Source organism: Triturus cristatus, chromosome 1_2 (genome assembly GCF_964204655.1).
Source record: "Triturus cristatus chromosome 1_2, aTriCri1.1, whole genome shotgun sequence".
In the NCBI taxonomy this organism is placed as follows: Eukaryota; Metazoa; Chordata; class Amphibia; order Caudata; family Salamandridae; genus Triturus; species Triturus cristatus.
This window is the reverse complement of record NC_140580.1, coordinates 628,116,498-628,143,609: the sequence shown is the minus strand read 5'-3', so window position 1 is coordinate 628,143,609 and position 27,112 is coordinate 628,116,498. Positions and strand designations below refer to the sequence as shown.

At 41.5% G+C, this 27,112-nt stretch overlaps 1 protein-coding gene across 3 annotated transcripts in view; it reads left to right on the top strand.

Moving 5' to 3' along the window:
* The window catches only part of GRID1 (glutamate ionotropic receptor delta type subunit 1), a 2,258,979-nt gene that overhangs the window by 1,946,613 nt on the left and 285,254 nt on the right, over positions 1 to 27,112 (top strand). The gene's annotated exons all lie outside the window — the stretch shown is intronic.

Genomic DNA, 27,112 nt, shown 5'->3' with positions numbered 1-27,112 from the left:
CTAGACATGTACACCTGTGTCTCTCTTTCTGGGGCCAAAGAAAGAGTCCATGTCCAGATGGTTCTTAGCTGTTCACTTTGATTGATTATTTCTAACTCATTATTATGTGAAAGATTGTTGTGGGCATTATTTCTGGCCAGAAAACAGACAAGCATATTGGATGTTCATTAGGCTTGAGCAAAATTGGCAAATTTGCTCCAAAGAAAATACACGTCATTGTCACTGCTTACATGATTTCTGGCAAACCCGCTGTCATTTCCTAGTAGGGCTTCTTCTGGTGGTCAGACTTTGTCTGTGAGAGGAGGCTGGTGATATTTTTTGTTTGGCTAGCTCGAGAAATATTACTAGTCTGCAATTTATTTGTGGTGCTTCTGGGTCAAAGCATGCCAGGACAGCTTGCCTCCTTGAGCGAATTCCACTCTGGTTGAAGGAAATCTTTAGCATCTGTCTCTCTTCCTGCCACATCTCCTTGCAAGTGAAGAGTAGATGCATAATATCTCCCTGGTCGTTTTTACACAAGTTGCAAGAAGTTATTGTTGACACCCACAGCCAACGTGCAAGGTTCTTAGTGCATGGGACCAGGCCCATGTGATGCCTTAAGAATCTTATTTTCCATGATTTTCGGGTATCCCAGTTTGAAGTATTATTAAGGAGTTAAAATGTTATAATTGTTCAAAGTCATCCATGCGTGAGATCTGGTTGAGAAGTTGGCTTTGTCCTCCACCAAAGAAAGTCGTTTAAAAAAATTTCAGACCTACTTCAGAATTTGCTCATTATATGCCTAACAATTGTTATAGAAATTTGTAAAATTGTACTTGAGATATGCCATTGCGTACTAACGTCAGATGAAGTACCTGTTCCATGTAATTTTCTTACAAATTTCAAAGTAGTGTGATAAAAGCTGCTCATGTGGCACATTCTGTCAGCACACGTTTCGCAGTTCCTTCAACACATTTACTGCTTGAACCATCTCTGCCATGGGTCTGCCATGGGTGAAACGTATGTGGAGAAGCATATGCTGGAGAAAACAAACATTTTGTGAAATACTGTATGTAAGATGTAGCATATTAGGGCCTGACCCTTCACCTTTTTCACCCCCACCGCCCCATCAGCTCTTTTGCCTGGGTAAATTCACCCAAACAACTCTGGGATACAACTTTTTGGGTGGGAGTGAGTGAGCAGGCCCTCCAATGATAGAGCTTCTACTGGAATGGACATGTTAAAAAGGAGTTAAATTAGAAATAGGTGAAAAGGAGACTTCGCTTCTCCCGTTTCTTCGTTTACATCTCGGATGAAGATGTAGGGCAAAGAACACCAAAAAATTGATATTTAAAAAAGGAATACAATCCAGGTGCTGGGACTTCGCTTCAGCCTCTTTAATTCTACCCCAGTCAGTAGTCAGTGCCCTCCTCTTGAATAATATTGCTAGACATAGTGATTAAAATTAGGAAGGAGAATAAGAATGTTAACATATATATATGTATGTATAGGAGTTCTGGAACCCACAAATGGACATTAGTGACCTTAATTTTTATCTGATTTGGAACAATAAGCATGATATTTTCATAAAAGAGCGAAACATGTAGTTGAGGTCTGAGAACTCTGTTGAAGAAAAGCATCCATGGCCTGTGCTGTTGAGTTTGCCTTCGAGCTACAAAACGGCAGAAGTAGAGATTGCAAGTAAAGAGCAAATAAATATATTGAAAAGGGCCTGGCAAAACTGCTTGAATGACTGGATGTCTGGGCAAAATGTGGGGAATGGCAAGAAAGTGAGGAAAGTATTTCTTCATCAGGCTAGTTTTTGACTCTAGCAATTTGAAGTATACAAGAAGTTTCATTTAGCTGAAAAATCAGAAATGTCATGGTTTGACCTGGGCTAAAAAGTAGGTTTACCTGATTAATATCAATACAGAGACTTTGCCACAGCTGAATAGAAATTTGTACATTTAAATAAATATTTGTTTTGGGCCATGAGCCAGCAACATCTAGGTAAATCCATATCTCTACTCTTTCAAACCTGAGATGTGCAACAATTTGTCTGAGCAATTTGGTGAAACATAAAGGTGCTGAACAACAACCACAAGGTAGAGAACTAAACAGGTAAAAAGGTGTACCCAAGGTACTTGGAGAATTTTCCTGTGAGTGTGAAAGATAGGGACTTTAAAATAAGCATCTTTTGAGCCCAGTCTGACCGGCCAATCCTATGGATGTTGAAAAACTCTTAGACGGATACTAGGGTAAATTCTGAAGTGACAGTAAATGATAAGTGACTAGAAAAGTTGAAGATGCATTACTGGATGTAATCTCTTTTTCTTTTTTACTAGACAGATCTTCTTCAAATGCCTGTTTAGCTGCAAATGAATGATTTCAGTGGTCCTCTTCAAGAAGATCTGAAACATCTTGACGAAGATTTCAGAAAGAAAGTTTTTACTAGAGTGGCCCAAAACTTTATTTGAAAGGCATGAAAAATTGTCTATAAAAATAGAAACCAATTGTTTACTAATAAGGCAGCGGAACCTTCTTCTTAGCTTATTGAAATAGGCTGGAGACTCACCATTATTGAAAGCTGCTCAATTGGTCCCCTGTGGCACATAGTGGAAGGATCTGTGATGCTATGTAAAATGTTGTTTGTGTGCGCTGATAGCCACATTTTCCTCTATTTAAATCTATTGGAGATCAAATATCTTATGCAAAACCACTATGCAGGCTTCTTCTCATACTGGTCTTGGGAAACAGGTGAAAATCCAATCTCTCTAAAAAGAACTGTGTTTTGTCAACAGATGTGAAGACATTCAGAGATGTCATTAACAATATGGTCTCCAAATAGAAGGCCCTAAGTGGTAGGACAGGCTTGAGTGTAGCCCAGCATAGCCAATTCAGGGTCACGTTTGATTACATTAACCTTGCACCACTCATCAGAATTCGAGGAAATAAATCACTGTTTGTAGCTAGTTAGTGTCCTCTGAAGGATCATTTGTAATATTGACTTGTTTTACTTGTTCAGTCCTGTCATTTGTTTCTGTTGGATCTAATTGTCTAATATCATGTCCCAACAGACCAATCATGCCCAGGCAATGCCTTTCTTTGTGTTTTCCATGCTTTGAGAAGAATGTATGTACCACGGGATATATTGTTTGGTTTGTCAATTCTTTTTCAGACATCGGTTTTGGGTAATCTACATTCAACCTCTTTAGAATTGATTTGTCCTTCAGGATTCTGGCATGTTATCAGATATGGGTGCCATGGGAGTACAATCTGAGCAAAGACGTTTTGGCACAGTGAAGGATCAAAAGGGGGTTCACCTGAACTATCAAAAATTTTGGACTGAACAATTGACCCCACATTCCCCTTAGTCAATCTAGAGGCCCTCTTAGGCCAATTGCTGTTTGGTCCATAACAGTTCATCTATCTCAGTCACACCATCAGGAGTTTACACTAATACATCAAAATCATTGTCATTGTAATAAAATTAGACTCGAGGAGCCAATTCTCTACCTGTTGTTGAGTGTGTCAGAAAGATGGCTGAAAGTCACAATTAAACCTGCATAAACTACCACTACTTTTGCCACAGACAGAGCCAGATATCAATACATTGTCCTGTGCATTGTTGATTTGAATGATTCTTAAGGAAAAGAATCCTTAGAACAAATAATTCACAGAATCCTCGAAGAAGAAATCTGACACCTTCTACCACCGTTAGGCCGGCTTTGGGAAGCAATTACCTCCCCATATAGTTGTAGAATGGTAAGGTAAGCGGCCTCTGCATCACACCCTTCTCTAGGTTGGCATCTGACATGCAACTGCTGTGTAAGGGGGTGCAATGACTAAGAACAAAAGCATGGAATGTCGTGAGCTAGCCACAGCTGGACAACTACAAGGCTCACAATAAACTTTGTAGGCAGGAGAAAAAGCAGACTGTTCGGGCACCCTCTAAGCAAGGCCTGAGAACATCAGCTCACAACAGCAAATGCAGAAAGCACCGAACACAAAACGTGAAATACAAAATAATGATAATACAATAAAATATTTGGATTAAAAAAATGAATGAATGAATATTGCATTTGTAAAACGCGACTGTGGCTCCCAAGAAGCTTCCTGGTGCTAAGCGATAAAAGACAGGGTTCATGACAGCGTGAATGAAAGAATAACAAAAGATTATTGAATAAGTGTGTGACACAATGAGTCAGAGGCTGTTAAGATCCAAATTTCAGATGTTTCCTAAAGAGAGATTTGGAGTCAATGAATCTCTCTTGGCTGAGAAGCTGATTCCAGGCCCTTGTCCCCATGACAGTAAAGGATTTGCCACATTTGGTCTTGCACCTAAAGGTAGGGGGTTTGAGAAGATTGGCAGATGAGGCTCTCAGGGTCAGAGAAGTTGTGTAATGGATACATTCTGAAATTAGATATTTTGGACCTAATGCTCAATAGGCTCTAAAAGCGAGCAGGAGAATTTTAACCAAGACCCTCTTATGTATTGGCAACCAATGGAGGGTTTTAAGAGCTGCAGAGGCCCAAGAACGACGTGGCAATTTCAGCACAAGCCTAGCAGATGCATGTTGTACTTCCTGCAGCTTCTCAAAAGTCAATATGGTGGCACCTGCATATAGACTATTGCAGTAGTCCAATCTGGACGTAATTAATGAAAAGGCCCCTGTCTTTCTTGCTGCAAAGGGAAGGTAATCTAACATAATTTTCAATAATTTTATCAAATTGAAACACATCCCTGCCACTGTAAGACCTTGTGGGTTAAAAGATAGAAAGGTGTCAAATTTCACTCCAAGGATTTTCACTACCTCAACTGTTAGACGGAGGAGATGCAGAATTTGGCCACCATAACATGGGATCAAAGGAGTTGGTCTTACCTAAAAGCGTGATCGCCTTCTGTTAAACAGTGTTTGAAATTAAGCTCAGAGCCGATGGATGCTTTGTCCACAGCCATAATAAGCTGTGTATCATCAGCATATGATGGAATTTTGATTCCAAAAGAGTAGATCAACACGATGAGGAGGGCCATGCATATGTTAAACAGAGCAGGGCTGAGTGATGAGCCCTGTGGTACACCCAAGGTGACCATTTTTTCAGGAGATAGAGAAGGTCCTAGTACCACTGTTTACCTGTGATCTGAAAGGAGGGTTTTCCATCATGCCAAAGCAAGATGAGAAATGCAACAATTTTTGATATGCTGCAATAAGATGTCATGAGAGATAGTCTCAAATGTGGCTGATAGATCTAATAAGCTTCGTACTGCATTCTTTACAACATCTTAAGTCAACTTTAGAGTATCTGCAACTTCGGACGGAAGCCAAACTGTTGAGGGGGGAGAATGTTGGCCTCTTCCAAAAAGCTAATTGTTTGGCTATTTACCGGTTTTTCAATCATTTTTCTAAGAGCAGGAAGTAATTTAATTGGGCGAAGATTAGAGTGAGTTGAGGGGTCCACCAGTTGTTTTTTTTTCTGTAGCTGTTGGACAGCTTGAAATTGCCAGTCAATTGGGATTTTCTGCAGTGACCAAAGAGGTATTCAGAATCTCGTTGATCACTGGATTCCCGATGTCCACAATTGTATGGAGGGTAGGGGTCCAAAGGGGATCCTGATTTGCAAGATAAGATTGCTTGTTGAGACTGAGCTAGACTAATTCTCTGAAAAGCTTAATGGGAAGCTCCTGTCGGGAGAGAATTCACGTCTAAATCAGGTATTGACAAAGGGGTTGAGCTAAACTTGTGTTCAATGTTCCAAATTCTTTCTTCAAAGAAGGAGGAGATTTGATTACATAGAATCTGCGAGGGGAGGGGATATCCCAGGCCTGCGCTTTGGGTTGCAAAAATTATTTAGCGATTGAAAAATAGACCTTTTTTGCTATCTTCTTGATGTGGCCATGGTAAATTTTTAGGGCCAGTCTAAACTAAAGTAAATCTTCTGCCTTATAGACTCTCCTCCACTTTCACTCAAGCTGCTTGCAGCAGAGCTGATTACCTGCTAGAGCCTGAGTGTACCATGGGGCTAAGGGCTGAGAATTCTGTTTTCTCTTAATGGGAATTTGGGGAGATAATTTATCAGTGACCTGAATAATCCAGGTCTTAAAAACTAAGGCATCCTCCGTTACATTTCACAACAAGATGGGATAGAAGCGGATGCATATCTAGTCAACTCAGGATCAGCCAACAGCGTGGTCCATTGACGTGTCGTTTGGGCAGCTGGCGCCAAGAGGAAAGAGGTAGGTTGGTTTAATGAAGGTGGATACTGAACAGAGTCAACATGCGATCGGACCAGGTCTCCCGGGTGGGGGGGGGGGGGGTTCAACTGTCAGGTTTGAGAGGCTGGAACAAATATCATCTAAGGTGTGCCCTGCAGAATGCTTGGGTAGGACCACCAATTGATGGAGACCGAAAATACGTAACGTATCGGTAAAATTGGCTACCTCCGCGTCGTTGCTGCATTCAAGATGCAGGTTAAAGTCTCCCAGGATGATAAAGTTTACATAGCGAAGAGCATGGGGGCTACAGCTTCTCCTAACGATGCTAGGAAACTAGAACTTGGGCCTGGGGGATGGTAAATGAGCACCACTGCAATAGACATAGAGGGATGAATCTTAAAACAGAATCTGAGGCTTTCTACCCCTTTCAAATGGTCTAGATCAAAGGTTTGGTATTGGAAGGAATCCCGAAGAATAATTGCCAGCCCGCCCGCCTCCACGGGCATTGGTCATATCCTGTCTAAGAATAGTGCAACCTGCAGATAAATAATCTTTAATTGGCTGTCTTGAGCAGGAAGAAGTAGGAAGAAATTATACTGATTGGGGCTTTTATACTAGATGCACCCACTGTCCCTGATCCAGTTGGAAGCTGCTTAATTCACAGCCAGATTAGACTGTCTGTACCCAGACGCAATGCTCGTAGGAGAGACAGAGTCAAAGGCGAAGTGCATCAAGGGAGGATGACTCCTTAATGTGGTATAGAGTTTGTGGTTCAACTTGGCTCGACATCCATATCCTCGTAGTACCAGAGTTTCTCAAGAGCCCGGTGTTGCCCATGCCTGTTGGTCCCCCTGCCGCCTCCTTAGGCCTCTTGACTATTCCTGATTGCCACCGCAGCTGGTGAGGTAGCATGGCTACTGCAATCTCTATATGCCAGATGCCCTTCCTGCTTGCAGCGTTCCTCATTTGGCAGCCCGCAATGCCCAGTGCACCAATACTCCAGGCAGCGAAGGTCACTAGTAAGCAAAGTTTTGCTGAGTGGAGGCAGGAGGCCTTGAGCTAGAGGGCACATGTCTGGTGTGGGTTACTTAATCCTGAGCAGACTTGGGCAGGCTTGAGCAAGGTAACTTGGCACAGGGCGCTAATCTGGTTAACGGTAGACCCATCAAAAGGAGGGGCAAGGTAGCCTCTGGTGCAGCTTCCAGGCCATGAAAAGAACAACCCCACAACGCAGCAGGACTGGCAAGCTGTCAGAGCTACACTCAGCAGATAGGAGCCATTCAGAGATTATACCTGGCTTTTGTTCTGGGAGGTTATCATCCAGTTAATGTCACTGAAGTTATGCATCATAAATGTATCTGCTATCAAACATCAAATGCAGCCAGCAAAAATAAATAAATATAAGTCATTGAAAGAGACTTTATGTGACCTCAATTACTTCAGGTATTTGTAACTAATAGCTACTTCAAGTTGCAAACCAACTGCTGTTGATTTTGACATTGGAGCTTTGAAGGGGCACTGCAAAGGCAGTAAACCTGTACCAAAATTGCACTAAACCTCACTCAGGATTGAAGCAGAAACCCATGGTCTCTGGGAATTATGACATTTTTACTTGACCTTGTTCTTGAACTGGGAATAAATCAATTGCATACCATGCACACTCTACACAAAATACTGTGCAATACTGCTCAGAGGAAAGAATGACCTGGAACTGAGCTGAAGATCAAAGTACCTGAAGACTAGATATTATGAGCCAAACCAGGCAAGAGAGGCAAATTAGGAAAAGTGCTCTTCGCTATGACTATGTACTGGGAGGCTGGCACGTGTATGAAATATGTTGCTATGTCTACAGAAACAGGTTAAGTTTTGCCAAGTGGTTGGTATAGCTACTATCTAAACATAATCTTGTGACATTAAATCGAACACCTAAAAAACAACTAACTACCCCAACCCCACTATGCAAAATCAAAATCAGTCTAAAAAAAACAGAGATAGTAAATCCTCCTCTATCTCACAAAAAAGAAAAGGATGTAACACTGCAAGAAACTTGCCACCATCACCGACACAGACCTGACTACCCACAAACAGAAACAATAATTTGAGAGATCATTAAAAGTGGCACCAAGATCAAAGATAGAAATTACAATTTCAGAAACCAAGGAAGGCCCACTGATAAACAAATGTATGCAATGGAACAGTTCCCTAGAAGACCAAATCAAGGGAGATATTGAATTTGAGACAACACCCTATTATATACCTGAAGAAGTTATGCCAGCTGCCTCAATGGACAATCAAAAAGACGATTCTTGGCAGCAAAATGGAGACTTCTATTGTAACAACCTTAACATGCCTAGCGGAAAAACTGGCAATTGTTAAAAAATGATAACAGACTTATTTGTTATGATAACTGCATTATCTAAAAAAAACACTTATTCAAGAACATTAAGCCAACATCTTGGTCCATCTTGGTCCAAGTAAATGCCAGCATTGTGGCTATTGATGCAAAAGTGAAGGAACTGAACTCCCCAGTGCAATGGGGCCACAAAGAAGTAGACAAAACCAAGGGTTGGTGTACATGTGACACTCGATTGGACAGATGAGCCAATGTCCCTACAATCCTTCAGTCCCTTGTAGAAGAACTTGAGTCAACACTGCCCAAAAATAACTATACCTTTTTTTTTTTTTTTTTTATTGTTTCCAAGGCGGATTCACAAATATAAACATACATAGGTTGATATAACAAAATACGGGTTAAGTACAGGAAGGAAAAAAAAACAAGATATCACATACACTACGATATACCCATATCATCAGACAAAAAATTCATAAGAGTTCCCCAGATTGAAAAACCTAAACGTTTCTTCCTAATCCCTTTTAAGGCATATAAATGCATTTCCATTTCATACATACGATACAGCTTAGCTCTCCAAAATTCGAACGTAGGAGCCTCAGGTGATAACCACTCTGTTGCTATACATAACCGAGCAACGGTCATTGCCAGAAAGAGAAAATAAGAATGTTCTTTTAAAACCTGATGGGTATATATACTCTGACATCTCCCTAATATCAGCAATGATGGAGAAATCTTTATCGGACAACCAAGTACCAATGAAATAAATTTTTCAATTTCAAAAAAAAAATGTATCAGTTTTGTACAATTATAAAATATATGCACCATGTCTGCCTCTTGTTCTCCACACCGAAAGCATTTACCATCATATTTATCACCCCAGGTCGCCATACGTTTAGGAGTATAATATAACCTAAAGATGGTTTTATAGACTTGGGCTTTTAAATTGGCTGCCAAGCAAATTTTCTTAGCAAGACATAGTGATTCCCCTACGTCAATTTGAGAGTCTGCCAATTGTATAGTCCAATACTGGTTGTATTTTTGCATGTCGTCATTTTTATAATCATTTAACATCACATATAATGGACCAATCTTTTTCTGAAGTCGAATTCCCTCAACTAAATCATTTGGGAGTGCTTCGATATGATTTTTTAAACAAAAATCCCGGACTTGAAGATATTTAAAAAAAAACGTAGGTGAGAGCCGAAATTTATCTGATAATTCTGCATATGTTACGAATATGGCATTTTTATGATATAAATCCCCAATTCTTGAAATCCCTTTTTTAAGCCATATCTTAGCGATATCATCCCAAAACACCGAGGGAAGTAGTTTACAGGCTTCAAAGGGAGTGTAATATGTAATTTTACCAAATTTCATTATTTTCTTAACATTTCTCCACACTTTAAAAGCAGAGGCAAGAGTCTTGAATCGTGTATGTTTATAATAATTGCCCTCTAGTTCTTTTAATAGACATCCTTTTGCTTGTACTCCTAGAAGTAAGTAGAAAATAGAAGGGCTATCCGCCTCATTCTTCGGAGATTCCCCTGTCAATAAATATCCCATTTTTTGTAGAAAACAAATATAATAATAATAAAGAAAATCAGGTATACCGCGTCCTCCTCTTTCTTCCGGTAATGTGAGCCATTTCATGGATCTGCGCGGTTTACCGGGAGCCCAAATAAACTTCCCACAAATATTTTGTAGATACTGTATATGTTTAAGTGGAATTTCTAAAGGTATACTACGGAACAGATATAGTATTTTAGCTAAAATGCTCATCTTAATTATATTCCCCCTGCCGATAATGGATAGTTGAAGCCTACTCCATTTATCCAATGACTGTTTAATCTGGGCGATGCTCACTTCCCAATTTCTCTCAACAATTTCTTGCATTTGAGTTTTAATTAGAATACCCAAATAGGTTACTTCATTAGTAACCCGACAATCATTGAATTGTATATTCTTTGTACAGAGAATTTGGGTTTTTTCCGCATTTAATTTGTATCCTGACATACTTCCATAATCTTTGGCTAATGATTCTATCTCCACTATTGCCTCCCTGGGATCAGTAGTTACTATGGCTATATCATCTGCATATGCAAATACAGTGAATAGAATATCAGCAACTGGAAAGGGTTTGATACATAAGGAATTCTGTAGGCTTATGATGAAAGGGTGGATATATAAGGCAAACAATAACGGGGAGCAAGGGCACCCTTGCCTTGTTCCTCTGGTTATTTTAATTTCCTCTGATTTTAAGCCCATTGCTACAATTCTGGCCTTTGGTGCGTTGTATAGTACCTTAATTGCCTTTAGAAAAGCACTACCAAAACCCATCCGTTTCATCACCTCCCACAGATAGACCCATTCCACGCGATCAAAAGCTTTCTCAGCGTCTAGAAGAATTAAAGCTAGATCCTTTTTCTTCACATCAGCATAGTCAAATAAAGTAATAACTTTATTAATGTGAGAGACCGTTCCTCTTTTGGGTATAAAGCCATGCTGATTAGTAGTAACTAATGATGATATAACCTTGGAAATACGATTGGCCAACATTTTAGAGTATAGCTTGCTGTCACAATTAAGTAAGGATATTGGACGATATGATCCAGGTAATTCAGGTGATTTCCCTTTTTTACTAAAAACAATAATAGAGGCATCATTCCAGGTAGCAGGGGATATTCCCTTTTGTGCCATCCTAAATGTAGATAACAATACATTCTTCAATGGTTCAAAGAAGCATTTATACACCTCCCCCGGGATAAAGTCAGGGCCGGCAGCTTTTCCATTAGGTATTTGACTAACAGCCTCCTCTAATTCCTCCATAGTAAAGGGACTATCTAAAATTTCAGCTTCAATGTAGTTTAATTGTTTTAACACTGCGCAATCAGGAATATGAGCCTTAGTGGAATTTGATTGCTGAGTATACAGTTCCGAATAGAATTGATGAAATACATGTAAAATCTCCGAGGGGGCTTCCCGAACCACCCCATCTTTATCCTGAACTCTGGAAATCACTCGGGAGGTGGATTTCATTTTTAACCTCAAAGCTAAAGACCGACCGATAGCTTCCCCATATTCATACATGTGTCTTCTATTTATTAGATATTTACGCGCTATCTCTTCGGCCCATACTCCAGTAATAGTAGCCTTACATTGTGCAATAGACTCTTCCATGAGCAATATCTGATTTAAATTATCTTTATTTGTCAAAGCGATAGCCAAACCCACTTCCGCCGCCTCTAATCGTTGATAAAACCCTCTCATTTGCCCTCGTATCTTATGTTGGTTATATAATCCAAATTTCGTGGTTTCTCCTCTTAGACAGGCCTTAAATGTATCCCAGACTATCGAAATATTCGCAGAATCTAAATTAATCCTAAAGAATTCCGTCATCCATTCAATTATATGGCTTCTGAATTGTATATCCAGACAAAGCTTCCTGTCAAATGAGAAATTTTTTACAAAGTTCATCTCAGCCAAAATAGAACAATCAATCATTAGAGGAGAATGGTCTGAAGTAACTCTGGGAAAAATCTGTATGGTTGTAGCTGTGTGAATGCTAGAAGATATAAAAAAGTAATCTAGTCTAACTAGTTTCTTATGAGGTGCGGAGTAATACGAATATCCAGGAAGAGAAGGATATTTTTTGCTCCAAATATCCACAAGGCCGTGATCCCTGACTAAATTATATAAAGCTTTAAACACTCGTGGTTTGCGTCCCTGATAATGAGCAAAGCCTTTCATAAGTTCTGTATTGTTTAGGTTTATATTCAAATCTCCGCATAGAATTAGCGGTTCACCCCAACTAGCTAACTCTAAATTTAACAACTCAAGGACTTCCGCCTCATCCATATTAGAGCCATAGATGGAGCAGATAGTAAAAGCCTTACCCCGCACTGTAAACTCTGCAATCACCCATCTACCCCATTTGTCAGCTAGCTTACGCCCGACTGTACAGTACCCTGGTTTTGATAAGATCATGACCCCTCTAGTGTTGTTAGTTTGTTGAGATGCGACGTTCAACGTATAACCAAGATCTGCTATAAGAAGCCTGTTATCCCAAGAGAGATGTGTTTCCTGTAGGCAAAGAATATCAGGTTTAATAAAACGAACTTCTGCAGATATTTGCCTCCTTTTACTGCCGGAGTTAAGCCCAGATACATTAAACGAGCAGATTTTTATGCTACAAGACATTGAGGATTCTTCTTAATGTCCACAGTACAAATCATTCCACTCCAACTGGGGATTAAACAAACATAAACTCTTGATACTTGTAAATCTTTCCTGAGTATCCGCAACTGAACTGTCATTTGAAACCGCCAAGGACTTTTTCCCCTTTATACCCCGACCTCCCCCACCACCATCGCCATCCCAAACCCCCCCCCCCCCAAACCTCCCCAACCCCGGTGACCCCTGCCCCTCCCCCTGAAATGAGGCTAAAGGACTCAGTCCCTAAGGATGGAAGTGAGTGTTGGCCCCTCTGTGATCCCCACAGCCCTACCTGCCTCTGTGAAAGAAGAAAATCAGAAAAATCAACTCTGGGGGAACAACCCCCTTACTGCTACGCCCCCCCCCGCAATCCTACCTAATCTGGTCTTTGCACCACCTTTCCTAACTGGTACAAACCCACCAAAGCGATGCCAAACAATCTAACATCCCAAAAAAAAAAAAAAAGGCATTAATCTCAAACATCAGGCCCACCACAATAAATCTAGTGGTTCCAATACTTTCACCCATTATAATCAAAATATAACAATATCGTTTAAGGGTTCTTCAAGAAATGTAAATATTCCTTCGCTAGAGCGGCATTGGTGAAAAATCTTGATTTCTCTTTATAGGTCACTTTAAGTTTTGCAGGGTTCATAATATAAGCCTGCGCGCCCTGCTTTTGAAATGGATCCACCAATTGACGCAACTGCCAGCGAATATCCATAGTGTACTTCGAATAGTCAGGCATCGCAAAGAAGGTGTAGCCGTCGGCCATAGCTTTACTATTCACTCGAGTTTGTAGGTAGATATCTTCTCTTGCACGGAAGCTATTAAATGCGACAAGGATCGGCCTCGGTCTAGATCTTGTATTTTGCCCAGGTCGAGACTGAGCATTAAAAGGGAAACGGTGGGCCCTTTCAATTTCTCTATCCCAATCCCATTTATTTAAACCAGGGAAAGCCTTTTGAAATAAATCCACAACAAACTTCCGTGGATCTTGCCCTTCATCGCCTTCCGCAATCTGCATAATTCTTAAATTATTCCGTCGTGAACGGTTTTCCAAATCGGCCATTCGCCAAAGGACATCATCTCTATTAGTACCCAAAAGTTCGGTTGTTTTTTTTTGTTTGGACATTTCGTCTTCTATATTAGAAATGCGGGTTTCAGCTTCAGTGAATCGTTCTCCAAAGTCAGATTGAGCTTTCACAAGCCGCCTGACTGAGCCTTGTAATTTCCGGCAAGAATTTTGAATCTTCTGGCAGTCTGATGCAGTTTTGTCCATATGGCTCAGGATTGTTTGATAAATTGTATTCAGGGTAATATCAGTCGATTGGACTGCTTGAAAATCGGCAGCGTCTAGAATGCCAGCCGTTACAGAAGTATTCCGGCCTCTTACTGTAATAGGGGTGTCTGCTTCCCCGGGCTCACCACTGGCATTCGCCTCATCTTCAAAAGACTCAACCAAGTTCTCACACGAAGACGCTGAGTTCTCTGAGACAGAGTAAAAATCCCCAGACTCAGCCTCTATCGGCATAAGTCTGGCAAGCTCAGCAAAGGCTAATTCTTTCTCTGTAGTTACATTGTTACAAGCAGCTGCTACTGTATTGCTATCAACCCCGTCGCTCGGCACTTCAATTGTAGCAGAGTCTTCAAAATGTGAAATAGAGCTGGTGTTAGGCAATAAAGATTCACTGGATGACATCGAGGAGCAAGTCTGTTCAATGCTTGTATTAGTATTGGAAAACAAAGTCATAATTGTATGCTTAACTTTCCCTGGAAGAACGCCGGAATCTTTCTCACCTCTTTTAGTTGCGGGAATATAAGTTTTTAAATCTTGTCCGCGACCCTTGCGAACCTGTTTAGGAGCCATTTCTCCCGTCTTCAGCGAAGCCTTCCCCTTGCAAGCAGAGTATTCACCGCGTAACCAAGCCGGCACACCTGTGCTGACCGCCGCCCAGCACGCCCTTCGCAGCCTCCACAGCGCGGCACCAGCGGTAACTGCCTCCAGCATCCACGCGTTAGTTAATACTGATACCGGCGTCTTCGGTAAGTTTTTTGATTCGGAGATCCGAGCACGGAAGGCGGAAGACGGAAAGAATAAAGCTGGTTTTGTTTCCTTGAAATTCGATCTTTTCAGCCGCTCAGACCGGATCGCATCTCCTCACTAGCAAGCGAGCGGGGCACAGCAGAGCAGAGCTGTGGGCCAGAGGAGAGTCAGCTCACACTACCGGCGCGAAGACTCGCGCAGGCGCCATCTTGCCTCTGCCCCAAAAATAACTATACCAATGAGCTCAGCCTCAGATACTTGTTTCCAAAACTGTTCAAACCAAAAAGATTGTGGTAAAAGCACTAATACACATCAATGAACAGGTACAATAAGTCACGATACCAGGCCAATTGGCAGAGGTTTTCAAAAAAGAATCCACTGGGCGCATACTCCCAGACATCTCAACCACATAAATAAGCTAGAGCATTGAAGAAGAGGTCCTGCTCACAAATGACAAAAAAAGTCAAATTTATCCTGTAAATATAAAAAAACAAGCAGCTAAAAAAACAGAACAAAAATCAAAAGATACTTTCAAAATCAACAATGTAAGATCATCCAGAGCATTATGACATATTCAATCCTCTCCAAGGCAACTAATGCCACTAAACAAACAATGATAATCGTGTGAAGTCCCAAATTAAATTTAAAGTATTGAAGGGGGAGGGACACAGAGAAAGACAAATCAAGGAAGAGGCTAACCATTAATGCTCTAGGTGAAAAAGCTGTCTGGTGTTTTTTTAACACTTTTACAAAAACAAAACCTCGCCATCTCTACTTAGCCCCCATACCGCTTTGGAGCTTCTTCCAGTTACACACCACATTTAGATAAGCAAACAAGGTGAGATAGTTAGGACTCACCTCTTTGACCAGCCATCACACGGGTAAAACTCATTTCCTCTTTAATAAATATGAATTGGTTTTCTGGGACTCCAAAAGAGTGACAGAGGTCAACTGGCACAGAAAGTGTGATGATGTTGTGTCCTTTGTGCTGTGTATGCATTCGCCTTTGCAGTTTCAGAGGTTTTACACTGGCTCTTGATTAGTACCTGACTTTGTTTAGAGATCTGTGTAGGGGATGGATTTCAGAATTGACTTTGAACTGGACAGAGTTTTGTTTTGCTATCAGTGCCCAATAAAAATACAAATGGAACTAGCAGATACTACCCAGTCTGGAGTTTGAAGCTGTGCCACTGCCTGAGGAGAGTGCTATTTCTTCTGATAGACATCAATAAACTAAGCAGAAGGGGTGGTGTGGGTGGACATGTTCTGGGTGAAGAGAGGAGAAAAAGCAGGAGAAAGAGATGTAGGTAGGCACAACACCAGCCACAGCATGGCAGTGAATAATAAGGTAAAGGTTCAGAGAAGAAATGATAAAGGCTTCTCTGTATAGATCTGCAGGGACAATTTCACAATGTCTACCTACACCTTGGGTGCAGGTGGCAATCTCTATTCTCTTCAAGGCTGTGTGGGGAAAACATAATAGTGAGCTTCAGACATAAAAAGGTGAAAAAGTGAAATTTCGGGTGACCCTATCTATTGAGTATTCAGATCTGACACTTCAGTTAAAAACCTGTTCCAAGGTAGTGTGCCCAAAACCCTCTCTGCCACAGTGATAGTAACATTGAGCAGACTAGGGATGCTTTGTCTGTCTTCTCAGTATATTTGCCCACACCAGCTTGCAGCTCCTGAACTTCAGACTTAACACTTTCAATTGTATTAACAACATCTTCTTTCAGAGAAAGGATGCAGCACTTCACCCAACTTGCAGGATTTGTAACCTCAAGATAACGCTAAAGCAAACCTGTGATATGTGAACCTTTTCGTCTCTCCTTTCTTTTCAAGTGGAGGTCCTTGACTTACACTTGCTGCCTTTTCAATTTTAGTGCCTGTGTTTCTTAATGCACTGGATTCACTTATTTGTAATATGTGCAATTTTACATTTAGAATTTAAATATCTGATTTACTTTTTAAGAGTAATATGTGTTCACCACACAAGAATTGTCAATATTATGCTCAATTGTTGAGAATGATGACTGTATTTTTAATTATCCAGACAGTGGCCATTAATATACACACTCGCGTTTACAAAAAAAAAAATCCCTGGTGTCTAGTGGCCATTACTGCTGCACGATCGCACGATCGTGCAGCAGGAATGCACAAAAGAGGCATCGGGGGAAAGGAAAACCCTTTCCTTTCCCCCGATGCCTCTTTTGGATAAACCCCCCCCTCCCCAGCCCCAAAACGTACCTGTTTGTTCCCCGACGCGCTGGAAGCAAATGGCTTCCTGCGCATCGGGGAACAAAGGGAAACCTCCAGTGACGTCAGCGCACCTCGCACGCTGACGTCATTGATGACATTTACAGTGGCTTCCCTTGCCTTCCCCGGTAAAATTAATCGGATCGGAGTCCCACAAGGGGAGAGCCAGCGCTTCCATCGTGGGTGGGTGTCATCATGAGCTGGACCCGTCATGAGCACACACCCACTGGGTTAAAAGATGAAAACTCATTACGAAGTCCAAGCCAGACCAAAGTTAACCGAAAACAGCTTCGATCTGAAAATCTTAAATCTTGATGCCCAGCAGACTTCACACAAGAACACACCATTCTAATAATTGTCTCTCTCCAGTCATCAAGGTAATCAAAATACTATCCCCTGTAACCTCTGTGAAACCTGACAACCTAAGTACCACTCCCAATTTTTATGTTAACTCCATTGCCGCCCATTTGTGTGTACAAACAGATGCACTGTACCGAGAAATGTCAATCCAAAACCTTCAATTTTCAAGCAGAACTACAACAAACACCATATGGTATCCCAGCTCCAATCCCTAATGCAGACAATTTCACCCATTTAGTACTTTACATCCATGCAAATCTTGGCCATTGACAGAGCAAACATCATTAAGAATATCTGGGATGGAGAAAGTCATTATAAGACATTGTGGGTATAAGTTGACAGGGTAAGTACCCACCTCAAATAATAACCTCAATCTTTGTCAGTGTGAACCACTGAAGTCACTAAGTCAGATTGTCCTTAACCCACTGGTAGCTATGACAAAGAACAGATAGATTTAACTTAGAGCCAATGTGTGCAGTATTTATGCAGTACTCAAACAGTTTTAAAGTTAAAACAGAGCATAAGCAAAATTCCAGACCAAACTGGATTACATTTTAATAAATAAAATGATACCAAAATGACAAAAATTCATTGGGGAGAACCAGAGTTATTAAATTCTAACGTTTAAGGTTTAAACTATCACCAGAAAGTGTTATGTGCCAACTGATCATGCGGTTGTGCTTTACTGGTACCAAGGTGCAATTTAATGTTGACCGCAATGGAGCTCAGGTTAGATTCCAGAAACCAGGCTCAACCCTGTCAGAAGCTTTACCTTCAAACTTAGTTTCTGAAATAGAAGCCAAAAATCCTCAGGGAATCAAGACATCAAGCTGTGGCTGGAGATGGCACCACATTGTCAGATAGCAGCTGGACACAGTCTCTGTGCATCCGGAATGAACTGAAGTTGCATTTTGTACTAAGAAAATAGCACTAAATGCAGCAGAACAGGAGCAACAACAGCCACTTGACACTCTTGGGTAGGCATTTTTGCCCCAGATTACTCAAAAGTACATGAACGGGCCTAATTGTTTAATTTTTGGTACTTTCACGTCAGAAGAGTAACGAGAAATTATCAAAATTACTCTGCTCCTGCAGAAGTAAAATTTCACCCAGGCCTACCCAAAACCCAACCACCTTTTGTATCCAAGGAAACCTTACTGGAGAGCTTGGGTATTACAGTAGCTAAAGAAGAACCTGAAAGCTATCCATGGATCTTTGAAAACCTTGGGGTGCCTGGTAGCAGCCTAAATAGTTCAAACAAAGTCCAATTGTCCACACTGTGGACTAACTGAGAAGCAAAAGTAAATAAGAGCCAGCAGTGGACGCAAACTGCGATACTTTGGTGGTAAAAAGACCAGAGAACACAATCACTTATTATCTGTCACTTTCGGTTTGACTATAAAAGGCTGGGGACTACCATTGCTATACAAAAATATAATAGCAACCAGAAATGGACTGGACATGGCTCGCTTCATCTCTACATGTCAAACACTTAGGGCCCGATTCACAGAACTAACTTAAGACAAAATCCTAAACTTACTACCATCTTGGTATTCACAGAAGGCACTTACTCATTTTGGTATTCACAGAAGGCACTTACTCATTTCGATATTCACAGAAGTTAGGAGTCCTAACTTTAGGACTCCTAAATGCCTTCTGTGATTACCGAAAGTCTTAAAATTAGGATTTTTCTCAGTTTAGTAGTAGTATAGTTAGGACTCCTAACTTTAGGACTCCTAAATGCCTTCTGTGAATACCGAAAGTCTTAAAATTAGGATTTTTCTCAATTTAGTAGTCCTAAATTTAGACTTAGGACTACTAAATTGATAAAAATCCTAATTTTAAGACTTTCGGTATTCACAGAAGGCATTTAGGAGTCCTAAAGTTAGGAGTCCTAACTATACTACTACTAAACTGAGAAAAATCCTAATTTTAAGACTTTCGGTATTCACAGAAGGCATTTAGGAGTCCTAAAGTTAGTAGTCCTAAACTTAGGACTACTAAATTGAGAAAAATCCTAATTTTAAGACTTTCGGTATTCACAGAAGGCATTTAGGAGTCCTAAAGTTAGGAGTCCGAACTATACTACTACTAAACTGAGAAAAATCCTAATTTTAAGACTTTTGGTATTCACAGAAGGCATTTAGGAGTCCTAAAGTTAGGACTCCTAACTTCTGTGAATACCGAAATGTGTAAGTGCCTTCTGTGAATACCAAAATGAGTAAGTGCCTTCTGTGAATACCAAAATGGTAGTAAGTTTAGGATTTTGTCTTAAGTTAGTTCTGTGAATCGGGCCCATAAAGTAATAAGGTCTCCTGCACCACTCAAACCGCAAAACTATTCCTAACACAGTTCACAACAGCACCGCTCTCAAGGCAATCAACCAGATGTCAATATGTATATGGAGTGGTGCAAGTTTAGACCAGTTAAGCAATCCTGAAGATGCATTATCCTTGAAGAACCTGAAGTCATGCCCTCCCAAGCTCAATGGCCACCGAACATTCACCATCCAATTTGCTGATGACACAGTTTTCCTCAATTACATTAGAAGCGCCCTTCAACAAACCCTAAAAATGTTAAGTATCTATTATGAGAACAAACAGCTAGAGATCAACTACGAAGAACCCAAAATAATGTCTTTAGGACCTCAAAAGATAAAAGAACTCCTTTGGTGTATGGGTGGGTGTTAGACCTGGTGGCCTTAGGGTGGCCTTTTTGCCTGCCTCTCTCTATTTTTCTGAACTCATATATGCTGGTTTTAGGACTCTGCTCATCCTACCACTGCTGACCAGTGCTAAAGTGCTTGTACTCTCCCTGCTAAACATGGTAACATTGGCTTATCCCCAACTGGCATATTTAATTTACTTTTAAATCCCTAGTAAAGTGCACTGTTTGTGTCCAGGGCCTGTAAATGAAATGCTAGTAGCGGTCCTGAAGCACTCTTGTGCTACCCACTTGTAGCCCTTTAACCACAGCTGAGGCCTGCTATTGCAGAGACTGTTTGGGCAGTTTACACTGCCATTTCAACCTGGCAGGTTAACCATCTTAGAAGGCTAAACCTTCCCTTTTTATACATCCAAGTCACCCGCTAAGTAGGCCCTGTCTAACCCACAGGGCAGGGTGCCATGCATTTTAAAAGCTGAACATGTATTTTTAAGTTTTACATGTTCTAGTAGTGAAAAACTACCAATTTCGTTTTTCAATACTGAAAGGCCTATCTCTCTCATAGGATAACATTGGGATTACCTTGTAACAACTTTTAATTGTAATTTCCAATTGTGAAGAGATAGACGTTTACAAGTTTACAGTCATTGAACTCATAATTTTAAATCACTGCTTATGACGAAGTTAGATTTTAAATTCCAGTTTAGCAAATGGCACTTTTAGAAAGTTGGTATTTACTTAAAGTAGCCATTTGCTGCCTTCAGCCTGTTTCTGGAAAACACATCTGGGGTGGGTGTCAGCTGGCTTCCTGCATTCCCTCTGGACAGTCACATACAAAGGAAGGGTAGGTGTGCCTGAGTGGTATCTGCATGCAGATGGGCCATCCTGAGCAGGATGGGATGAAGGAGCTGACACTTATACCTGAAAGGGCTGTGTCTTGCCTCCACATAAAGGATGGATTACCCCCACCATAGTGTGTCGAGAGCCAGGACAGGAAGAAAGAACCTCTTTCTTTGAAGTATCCCCCACTTCAAAGGCACCACTGGATACAAGTACTGGAACTCTGGCACTGCCAAATTAGTACACTTCTGGACATGTGACTGCTCTGCCAGGAAGAAGAGCTGCTGTCCTGCTGAGGGCTGCTACTCTGCTGGTCTGCTGCTTTGCTCAACTCTGCCTGCTGTGCTGTTGCCTGGCTGAGCTGCCCTACTGCCTGCTGTTCTCATGTGTGGGTGAGATGGATTGGACCTACATCACTTGAACCCAGAGTGTCTCCAAGGGCACGCTGGCTTGCCTCCTTTTCCGAAGTCTCAGGAATAACTTGAACCACCTGCATCGGCACCTGGACTCTGCAAGCTGTGAGTCTGCACCAGCCAAGTGGTGCCACTCCAGTCCTGGAACCTTGGAGGTGAGACATAAGGTGCTTCTTCATCCACAAGCCACACATCCTAATTGGAATAGGTGCATTTTTGCCTTTGCATGAGTTGGAACCAGCGCATCCTCGTCATGTGGAGCGGACCCAGCTCACCACCCTTGGAACCAGCGCGTCCTCATAGTTGAGTGGAGTGGACCCGGCACATCGTCCTCGGAACCAGCGCATTGTCTTCGGAATCAACACAACGCCTACTGCAGGATCAGCATCCACGCAATGTATCCTGACCCAGCACCTCTCACTTAGAACCGATGCATCAGTGCAGTTGCGTGGAGAAAATCCATGCATCTTGTACACTGCGTGGCTTGACACCAACGCATCGCCTTAACTGCACCGCACATCCTTGTTGATGACAACACATCCAGGATCAAGGTACTTTGGTTCAGCTGGCCCTAGTGGGTCCCAGTATCCGGCCTGTGTTCCATCGTGCTTGGCCTGAAATTTTGACTTTGCCCCGGTCTAGCACAACCAGATAACCCATTTAAGCGCTTATTGCTTCTAAGCAGTAATTTACTTCATATCTCGACTTCTTCACATTTGATTTTTGTCATTTTGGTCTTGTTTTATTTATAAAAATCATATTCTATTTTTGAAACCTGGTGTGGAGTCTTTTTGTGGTGTTTTCACTGCGTTATTGTATGAAGTGTTGCACACATTTTATACATTGCCTCTTAAGTTAAGTCTGACTACTCTGTGCCAAGCTACCAGAGGGTGAGCACAAGATAATTTAGGTTATGTTGTGACCTAAATTACCCTGTACTGATTCTGCATCATTAACGCTCCTACTGTGAGCCATTTTTTATTGTTTTACTGTTCTGACAATTTTTAAAGAATTTAAGTTTGTTAATGAGAAGAGGGGAACTGTGAAAAGCTGTTTTACTTGCATTGGAATCGGCAAAGCATATTGCACTTTTCTGCCTATTTTGCACATTTTGAGGTGCCAACTTGGGAGGCACTCTAGTTGGTCTAGGACAGTTTTAATAAATGAAGGCCACAGCATGAACTCGCAGAAGATGTGTGCAGTGGATGCGCACAGTAGGTTGCTGCTGGTGTGCCAAAGGCAAGCGCTTCTGCTCCCGTCCATGCCCATCCGGGACCAGGGGCCTGGCATTATGCCCTTTGCAACCTAACCAAGGCAATCTATACCTCCAGCCAACTGCAAAAGCTTTGGGTTACACCCAAAGACCCAATCGATCGGCATAGTCCTGCAATACTTGGGTGATACGTCCCCAGCTCTGGCCGAGTCAGACTGGTCCAGACTCCAAACAGGCAGAATGGCATATGTCCTTGGCTAACTGTCATTTATTGACAGCTCATAAATTGGACATATTCTGTTTCATTCATAACATGGCACAGGATGTGTTTTTCTTAACTGAAACCTGGACCCATGAGGGTTCCTCACCCGATGTCGTTCATGCCTTACCACCCAGCTAACTTATCAGTAGGGTAGATCAGATTGGCAAGGGATGAGGTGGGGTAGACATCATTTACCAATACTCATTTAGGAGTTCTTTTACAGCTCTTAGCTTCCTATACCGTGAGAACCTTCTTTTTTCCATTTCGTTCTCCGCCCTCTCAGGAATCCTACTTTTAAGGACACCCCAGTCCCTAGGCCCACTTCCGACATGCATTGCCAAACTGGGCGCCAGCCTGGCCATGAACAAGGCCAATTACACCCTGCTGGGTGACTTTAATTATACATATTGATGACACCAACAATGGTGCTTTAAGGTACTCCCGACAGTTCACTCAATTGGTTGAGGACTCTACTTATGAGAAGGGTCACTCTATTGATCTAGTATTTAATAATACGGCAAACCTACAACTGCAAGGTACTCTGCCATTAACTTGGTCTGATCATTTTTTCGTACCCATAACCCTGCCTTTCCCCCCCCCACCCCTTCTCCATCAACCAGGTGGATGGAACGCGCTGACCTGAGTTAAATCTTAAGAAGTGGTCAGCTGCCCTGATTGAAACAAAACCCAAACCATCCGACCACATTACTGTGTCCTCCAGCACATTCAAGGAGTAGATTAATAACATCTTGGACCAGATTATACCGGAGGGATGGCACAAGGGTGTACGGCAAGGCAATAAATCTTCTTACTTAGTTCAGCTCGCACTTAATGTCATTAAAGAAGTAATGTAAGCACCTAGAGAGGATTTGGAGAACATCCTATGATGAAGCAAGCAAATCAAAATATAGGAAAGCCATCAGAAATTACCACTCTGAAATTAGAACTTCCCAAACCTCTTACTGTGCTGCTAGGGTTGAAAACACCTCTAACTCACCTAAAGAAATCTGTCTGATTCTAAAAACTATTACTGAGCCTAAATTAGTCAGCTGTTTACCAGAAGTCTCACTGGAACACAGTAGCAGCCTGGCATATTTCTTTCAAAAGAAGATAATGGCTATTTACTCATCCTTTCCTGATATGCGTAACCTGGATGACCTTCTGTGCAGGAGGAGCTGCCTAGCGTGCCCTGAAGATGGCTTCTGGCCTTCCCTCACCTCACACTCAGTCTCCTTACAGACCTATTCAGTGAGGTGAAGTCAGGTTCTCCTTTCGATCCGGCCCCCCTCCACATTCTCGGACAAGGGTTAGAAAGCATCTTCCCCGTCCTTCAAGAAATGCTGAACACGTCTTTAACCAGTGGGCTAGTCGCCTCTCAATGGAAACCTGCGGTGGTAAACCATTATTAAAAAAGCCCACCCTCTATGTCTGGGCAACTACAGCCCGATTTCTCTGCTGCCAGGAGTGTCCATACTCCTGGAGAAACATGTAAAAGAGCATCTGTCCATCTATCTCAAATCAAACAAAGTCCTCCACTCCATTCACATGGGATTCAAACCCCAACACAGCACTGAAACAGCATTATTAGCTGTGGTGGAGGAACTGTGATGGCTCCTGGACCAAGGAGATTCCGTAGCCATTATTCTCTTAGATCTCAGTGCAGCTTTTGACACTGTTGATCATGCTATACTGACTTAGAGAATCTCAGATGCATGCATTGAATGTAGGGCACTGAAATGCCTTTCGTCTTTTCTTGAGGATACACCCTTCCAAGTGTTAGACCAGTCCTGTTACTCAGACAGTTTTCCGGTGAGCTGTGGGGTGCAGCAGGGCTCCACCTTAAGCCCTACCCTTTACAACTTATATATGCACCCCATGGCAGACATTTTACCATCGTTTGGGTTGTCATTAGTCTCCTATGCTGATAACACCCAATCAGTTATGTGAATCTTACCAGAACCCAGTTTGAATCATCTTCAACAGGCTTCCTGCCTCCAGGAAGTGGCCAGTTGGATAGCAGATTGTTACTTGAAGCTCAGTGAAGACAAGACAGAGGTCATGCTGCTGGACAAAAATATCAGAAACCAGGCACTGAAACTCTGGCCTAATGTCTTGGAAGCCTTCCGAGCCCAAAAAGCCCAGTACCTTCTCCTCTTCCTGTCCAGAAGGCTGATTATTCAGGACCTGATAATCTCACACTTTGACTATGGCAACTCTTTGTATTTTGGCTCGCCCCGATATGTGCTAAAATGGCTGCAGGTTGTTCAAAATGTCGCTGCCAGTCTCCTGCTGAACATCCCGAGACATCAGTCTGCCAAAAAGGCACTGGTTGAAATCCACTGGCTTCCAATGGAACTGCGGGTCCAGTTCAAGGCACCATGACTTTTGCACAGAGCACTCTACAACAAAGGACTAGGACCGTTACAACATTTTGCCTCACCCTACACCCCTGGTAGGCTACTGAGATCGTCCTCGGCTCACCGTCTGACAGTTTCGAAGATCCATAGATCAAGATCGGGAGGCCGCTTGGTTGCCTACCTGGCCCTCAAACTTTCTAAATCTTTACCGTTTGGATTGCGTCAACTTGACAGAGAACTTTCTTTTACAAAGGCCCTGAAACCTGGTCATCCATGAGTTAGCCCCCTCCCCTTTCATTGCACATTCACTAGTGCAGTGTTGGTTCTAGCACTGGGAAGTCTCTGGGTAGCCATGCACTTTATATATACATCCTACAGAATAGAATAGAATAGAACCTACCTTGACTAGGATTGTGGTTCCTGCTTTGACAGGGTGCAAATCTCTGACAGCTAGAAACCCAATTTCTAACAGTGTGTGTCACACTCCACACAAAAGGTGACTATAGAGCACATTTGGAAGGACTAAAAAAGAAAAGCAAATTCAAGATTAGATTTCATAACACTTTCTAAAAATATAGATGTGCCTTAAACCATTCCTCTTTTCAACCAAATCAAGACTAAAATCATTCTATAATTAACTTATGGGATGGAAGCCTATTCCAACAAGTCCAAAGCCTGGTTAAACACAGAGTAGAACAAAATATTTAGAGCAATTTGTAACCTCCCACAATCTTCAAGTTCAGCGCAAAACCTTCTGAAATTTGGACTTTTCGACCAAGATCTTCATTTGATATAAAGAAAGCTAAGGCCAACACTCCCAGAGGCATCCTATGAGAGAAGTTTGACAGCCCAAGTTTGGAAGCAAATACCCCATGACAAACATAACTTACTAAAGTTTTAACTGACTTGAACATGGAACGCCTATGGGCCAGGGCAAATTCCAAATCATCATTTTAGTCCGTTATGAAGAAACACATTTTCTTTCTTTCTCGCTTGAAAGATCTCCTGAAATGTAGCTGTCATGAATTTTTCTAATCAAAGACTGCTATGCCAGCAATCACTTCTTAATGTAACGTGATTTCAATTACCTGGTCCTTAACAATAACAAGTCTACATCTATTCTTTCATTTTTTCAATGCTGGGGAAATCAATCAAACATGAAAGTAACCACGATTAACAAATACGACTTATTTTTTGGACAATCCTTATTATGCTGCTACCAGAACAAGAAATATTTGTATACATATATGAACAAGTTCCAAGACAAATTAACTAAACCCATAATATGCTGTCACCTAAAACATATAACACCTTATTAGTCAATTTGTAATAAGGCGCCATTTGAATATCAAGCCTCTTTTATTCATTTTGAAATACCACATTTTAAATACCTGCTCTTTTATGTTTTTCTCTTTCAGTTTAAATTTCATTAAAATGGTTGCTATATATTGTAATACTTTTTTATTAATCATACACAATAAAATTATATTTCACCCACTGATTAGGACTCTGTACTTGATGCTCTGTAATTCTTAGCCAAGAGGTTACTGGCTTTTTTAATCTTTTTCATTGATTGTGCTTTTTATCATTTACTTCTTTCTGGCAGCAGTTTAATAGAAAGCAAGAACTAAAGCATAATAGGGGCCTCAGCACTTGATATAAAATGTCATATTTTACATGAAGGAAGGTTAAAAAGAAATTGCCATACACTATTGGTTAAATGCCCAATAATCTCTCTTTCCTAAAATTGATTTGGTAAAGTATGCACATAATCAATTATAAGCGACTAGTCACAAGTTTTCAGGCCACCAGACCAAAAATTAAAGTTTGCTCCAGTGATATATAACAAGAGTAAAGAAATATACAAAGCAGGTGCCAGATTGGTCCTCTCGTTTCCACGTTTACCTGTGCTTGCCACATCTGCATGACCCAGCTATCCAAC